This window comes from Schistocerca serialis, chromosome 11 (genome assembly GCF_023864345.2).
Source record: "Schistocerca serialis cubense isolate TAMUIC-IGC-003099 chromosome 11, iqSchSeri2.2, whole genome shotgun sequence".
NCBI classification, from domain to species: Eukaryota; Metazoa; Arthropoda; class Insecta; order Orthoptera; family Acrididae; genus Schistocerca; species Schistocerca serialis.
Genome location: NC_064648.1, coordinates 139,413,202 through 139,419,575, shown reverse-complemented (window position 1 = coordinate 139,419,575; position 6,374 = coordinate 139,413,202). Strand labels below are relative to the sequence as shown.

At 43.7% G+C, this 6,374-nt stretch overlaps 1 pseudogene; it reads right to left on the bottom strand.

Annotated features, from left to right (window-relative positions):
* Positions 1 to 350: 350 nt before the first annotated feature.
* Positions 351 to 467, bottom strand: LOC126427528 (5S ribosomal RNA; annotated as a pseudogene).
* Between the last annotated feature and the right edge of the window lie 5,907 nt (positions 468 to 6,374).

The following is a 6,374-nucleotide window of genomic DNA, read 5'->3' as shown; positions in this document are numbered from 1 at the left end:
GCTCGGCCACACTGGCCGACCCAGGATTAATTCCCAGGTTTTTCAGTACCCAACACTTTCCAATATTACCACAATTGAATGTAATAACAGCATCATGAACTCCTAGTTTCATTGTATGCATGCCTACAAATACAGTTTTAGGAAAAAAGGCACTCCGTCTTCAGGCCACAAGTGGCCCATCGGGACCATCCGACCGCCGTATCATCCTCAGATGAGGATGCGGATAGGAGGGGCGTGTGGTCAGCACACCGCTCTCCCGGTCGTTATGATGGTTTTCTTTGACCGGAGCCGCTACTATTCGGTCGAGTAGCTCCTCAATTGGCATCGCGAGGTTGAGTACACCCGAAAAATGGCAACAGCGCATGGCGGCTGGATGGTCACCCATCCAAGCGCTGGCCACGCCCGACAGTGCTTAACTTCGGTGATCTCACGGGAACCGGTGTATCCACTGCGGCAAGGCCGTTGCCACAGTTTTAGGAAGGCAGTTCCAAAATATGCTGTCGAAACATTCATTTGGGTTCTGTGTCTGCCCATGCACACATTTCCTCAGAAGGTCAGGATGAGCCAAGTCTCTGAAAATAGGTTTAATTGCTGTAACAACAGCAGCAGGAAGAGAATGCTGCTGAGAATAAGATTCTCCAGTTGCCTGAGCCCTATTGTGTTTGCACCACGAATTTTCTCCTGATGGACACAATCCATGACATGGCTTATCATCAGTAGATGACTTATGGAAGAATATGGCCCAAACATCTCTCTTCATTGCCTCCAGATTTTCTTTATTTGTCCTAATTGCCTGCCCATAATATACCTGCAAGTTTTCTATTTCAGTTTTGGTGAACCGACTCTGTCTTGTCAGCAGATTTCCATCTTCTAATTTTGATCCTCTCATATCAACAGTTAGTTTTCTCAGCCTTGTTCCCAAACGTTTTTGAACATGGCCTACACAATCTATTTTGCTAATAATGGCATCTCCATACGGGTTAGAGTTCACCACATTGTTGTATGCCTTACTGTCACCATCGCCCAAATATTTGGTGTACCGTACGCCTCTTGTTTGTACAAAGAAATCAAATATTTGTTGTACTCCATGACCTTCCATACCACCACTTGTCCCTCTAAAATTAGCCACACAGTTGTGTTATTTATGTTCATTAACTTTACAACATTTGCAATATTTAAACATTATCTCCACATCTAACACTTTACCGGATGTCTACACTCGTGGCAGTTACTACTCCATTCAGAGAAGTATGTCCTCTTTTCTGCCAACGTCCATCAAGTGCAACTGTAATATCCGAACATAAGTCATTTTCTTCCACTTCCTCCCTAGCAGCCAGTTTCATGCTTACGTCACTAACGTCACATACAGCTTTCTCTAATATTGCAGTCAGTTTTTCAAATTTATTTGGTGATTGATGTTAGTTCTTCACTGAACAAAATGTTCTCCCTGCAGCCATGCCCTTGCCAATGGATCGTAAGGCATTAACTAATCTAGTACTGATTTCATAAGGGCCACTTGCATCTGCTTTTGAAGAACTCATAAATGAAATCACAGCTGAGCATTTAGTGCAAATTAAATCCAAAGCAATTGCTAGGCCTTTTCTCCCACTGGCACTCTCACAAATTTTCAGAAAAAAATGGTTCACATAGCTCTGAGCACTATGGGACTTAACATCTGAGGTCATAAGCCCCCTAGAACTACTTAAACCTAACTAACTTAAGGACATCACACGCATCCATGCTCGAGGCAGGATTCGAACCTGCGACTGTAGCAGTCGCGCGGTTCCGCACTGAAGCGCCTATGACCACTCGGCCACCGCGGCCGGCCAAATTTTCACACTCTGTGACTCACCACACTATCTACATTGTACAAATTTAGAAATTACATCTGATAATATTCTCAAATTTATAATAATGTTACTGCACTCCTTGTCACTTACAGTAAATTCGTTGTAACTCTCTTCAAATGGTGAGAGCTTCTTTGATGATGCACTTGTTGAAGGAATACAATTAGAAACATCGTTGCCAGGCGACAAAACCTCTTGTACAGAAAGCTTTCTAAACTCGTTTCTTCTAAATTGTCGTTTCTTGAAACTGCCTTTACGTTTTCTCGTCTTCAATAAACACAACAAGACACACGTAAGAAAGCACTACAAACATAAGTATAACAACTACTCGCAATCACACTTGAACAAAACTAACCGCGTGTCTGAAAGCAGAAACAAAAGAATACCGACCGTTGCATTCCAAGAATAGGTAACAGGAGTAAAAAAAAAAAAACCCTAACTTGCAACGTAGAGGATATAAAGATCTAAAATATATGCAGGAAAGTGGGTGACAGAAAAGTGGGTGTGGCACATAAACACATGTGGTAGGAAAATTCTCTTTAAATGCTCGAAAAAAACTTTTTTCAGAAAAATCGTTTTCAGAGTACTTAAAGAAAACCTTAATCTATCGAAATATGATGAAAACCGAAAATCGAGTTTTTTCGACCTGAACCACTGTGTGGTCCCCTTAAACTGAAAAGAACACATAGAAAACATTGTGGGTTCAAAATGGCTCTAAGCGCTATGGCACTTAACATCTGAGGTCATCAGTCCCCTAGACTTATAACTACTTAAACCTTACTAACCTAAGGACATCACAAGCATCCATGCCCAAGGCAGGTTTCGAATCTGCGACCATAGCAGCCGTGTGGTTCTGGACTGAAGCACCTAGAACCGCTCGGTCAGAGAGTCCGGCCAACGTTGTGGGGAAAGCGAATCAAAGACTGCGTTTTACTGGCAGAACACTTAGAAGATGCAACAGACCTACTAAAGAGACTGCCTATATTATTCTCGTCCGTCCTCTTTTGGAGCAGTACTGCACGGTGCGGGATCCTTACTGATAGGATTAACGGAGTACACCGAGGAAGTTCAGAGGAGAGCAGCACGTTTTGTATTATCAAGAAATGCGGGAGAGAGTGTCGCGGACATGATACAGGATCTAGGATGGACATCATTAAAACAAAGCCGTTTTTCGTTGTGGAGGAATATTCTTACGAGATTTCAATCACCAACTTCCTCCTCCGAATGCGAAAACATCTTGTTGAGCCGACCTATACAGGGAGAAACGATCATCATAATGAAATAAGGAAAATCAGAGCTCGTTTTTTCCCACGCGCTGTTCGAGAGGGGGATAATAGAGAGTTATTGTGAAGGTGCTTCGATGAACTGTCTGTCAGGCACTTAAGTGTGATTAGGAGAGTACTGATGTAGATGTAGATGCAGATGTAGATGTACACCTACATCAATATACGTACAGTGCGAGCCATCGTGTGGTGCATGGCAGAGGCTACCTCGCACCACTAGAAGTAATTTCCTTTCCTGTTCCTCTTCTCAATAAAGTGAGGGAAAGACGACTGTTTACACCTCTGTAGGAGTGCTAATTTCTCTTACCTTTCCGTGCCTTACGCGGAATGAACGGTGGCGGCATAGAGTCGTTTGCTATGAGCTAATGCTTATCGTTCTGTATTTTTTAGATTTCATGCAAATCTAAAAATTCTGAACACTCCATCGGCAAGCGCAATAGCCTGATAATGCAGCCCCAAACTCCAGACTGCCTCTTAATTACCGAACACGTTTTGGCCTTGTTTGAGATTTTATTAGAAACAGCTGTCCTGGGGGGCCTCCAGATGACGAGGCCCTCGACAAAAGCAGGCCACCCCAGGTACAGACGGCCTCCCTTTCAGTCAACCCCCACCCGCCTCCCCCCACACTCAGCCGCTGCCTCCAGACGTGAGTGGCTGCAACGGCCTAACGACGGTACATCTCAACGACCTGGCTATGTGATTTTTTTTTTAACTCGACGCTTGCAACTTCTCCTTTCCTTTTATTGTCTTTGACTGCCACACGAAACTGGTCGACGAGTGACTGACTGCAGGCCTGCGACCCACTTGGTGTACATAGGTCGAGAATTTTCTCGAATTCTCGGCGAGATCTTACGCCAACGTACGACAGCGGAAGATTTTGTACGCTTCATGCTTCGATCTTTTTCAAGATCCATAAATTTCTTTCTAACTTTTGCCGGCCGACATTTGCACCTCCTTTTCTGAACCGAGAGTTCAACAATCTCTGCTTCTTCAGTATTTTCCGAATTTTCTCATAAAACCAGGATTGAGCTTTGTTTCCCGCCCTTGATACATTTACTAGGCAAATAATACTCCAGAGTGTTATCTACAGTGAGTTTAAAACATGCAATAATTCGTATGCTTCAATAATGTTTGAACTAAATGTTGTCTATTCACTATTTAAGTAGGGAGCTAATTGCCGCTTACCTGGTCCAGCATAATTTGTAGCCCAGTCTTTCTGTTGAGTTTACGAACTTCGATAACAATCGAAGCTATTTTGACATTATTATCACTAATCTCTATTCCTATACTTACACTGTCGTTAACCTCAGGCCTGCCTGTAACTGCAAGGTTTAAATTAATTTCATTGCGTGTGGGTTTTAGAAATGTGTGAATTCCTACGGGACCAAACTGCTGAGGTCATCGGTCCCTAGACTTGTTGTTGTTGTTGTGGTCTTCAGTCCTCAGACTGGTTTGATGCAGCTCTTCATGCTACTCTATCCTGTGCAAGCTTCTTCATCTCCCAGTATCTACTGCAACCTACATCCTTCTGAATCTGCTTAGTGTATTCATCTCTTGGTCTCCCTCTACGATTTTTACCCTCCACGCTTCCCTCCAATACTAAATTGGTGATCCCTTGATGCCTCAGAACATGTCCTACTAACCGATCCCTTCTTCTAGTCAAGTTGTGCCACAAGCTCCTCTTCTCCCCAATTCTATTCAATACCTCTTCATTAGTTATGTGATCTACCCATCTAATCTTCAGCGGTCTTCTGTAGCACCACATTTCGAAAGCTTCCATTCTCTTCTTGTCCAAACTATTTATCGTCCACGTTTCACTTCGATACATGGCTACACTCCATACAAATAGTTTCAGAAACGACTTCCTGACACTTACATCAATACTCGATGTTAACAAATTTCTCTTCTTCAGAAACGCTTTCCTTGCCATTGCCAGTCTACATTTTATATCCTCTCTACTTCGACCATCATCAGTTATTTTGCTTCCCAAATAGCAGAACTCCTTTACTACTTTGAGTGTCTCATTTCTTAATCTAATTCCCTCAGCATCACCCGACTTAATTCGACTACATTCTATTATCCTCGTTTTGCTTTTGCTTTTGTTGATGTTCATCTTATACCCTCCTTTCAAGACACTACGTACACACTACTTAAACTAACTTATGCTAAGAACAAGAGAGAGGACTCGAACCTCCGGCAGGAGGGGCTCCGCAGTCCGTGACATGGCGCTTCAAACCGCGCGGCCACACCGTGCGGCTGGGTTGTACAATGGCTCTGAGCACTATGGGACTTAACACCTGAGGTCATCAGTCCCCTAAAACTTAGAACTACTTAAACCTAAATAACCTAAGGACGACACACACATCCATGCCCGATGCAGGATTCGAACCTGCGACCGTAGCGGTCGCGCGGTTCCGGACTGTAGCGCCTAGAACCGCTCGGCCCCTCCAGCCGGCTCACAAAACATATTTAATCACTACACTGCGCAACAGAATTAAAGGACCGCTTTTACGGAACCCCGTAACTGTCTCCGACTGTAACGCATAAGTTTCAAATGTGGCCCAGAGGTGCCTACAGCCTTCCTCAGTAATGGTGGAGAAGCGTCGACCCCTGTGATATTGCCCTCGACCTCCACGACGCTTTCAACAGCAGGCTGTCAACACATGCGAAGAAAAAGTCAGACCTCATCTACAACTACACGGATACTCTGTAAATAACATTTAAGTGCATGGCAGAGGGTTCATCGAACCACCTTCACAATTCTCTATTATTCCAATCTCGTATAGAGCGCGGAAACAGTGAACACCTATATCCTTCCGTACGAGCTCATTTTACCATGGGGATCGTTCCTCTTTATGTAGGTCGGCGTCAACAAAATATTTTCGCATTCGGAGGAGAAAGTTGGTGATTTAAATTTCGTGAGAAGATTGCTCCACAACGTAAAACGCCTGTGCTTTAATTATGTCCAGCCTAAATCCAGTAGCATTTCAGTGACACTCTCATGTTTCGCCATACCACAGAATTTGCTGCCCTTCTCTGAACTTTTCCAATGTACTCTGTCAAACCTATCTGGTAAGGATCCCACACTGCGCAGCAGTATAGAGGACGGAGAAGCGTAGTGTAGCCAGTCTCCTTAGTATATCTGTTACATTTCGTAAGTGTCCTGCCAATAAAACGCAGTCTTTGGTAAGCCTTCCCCACAATATATTCTATGTGTACCTTTCAATATAAGTTGTACCTAATT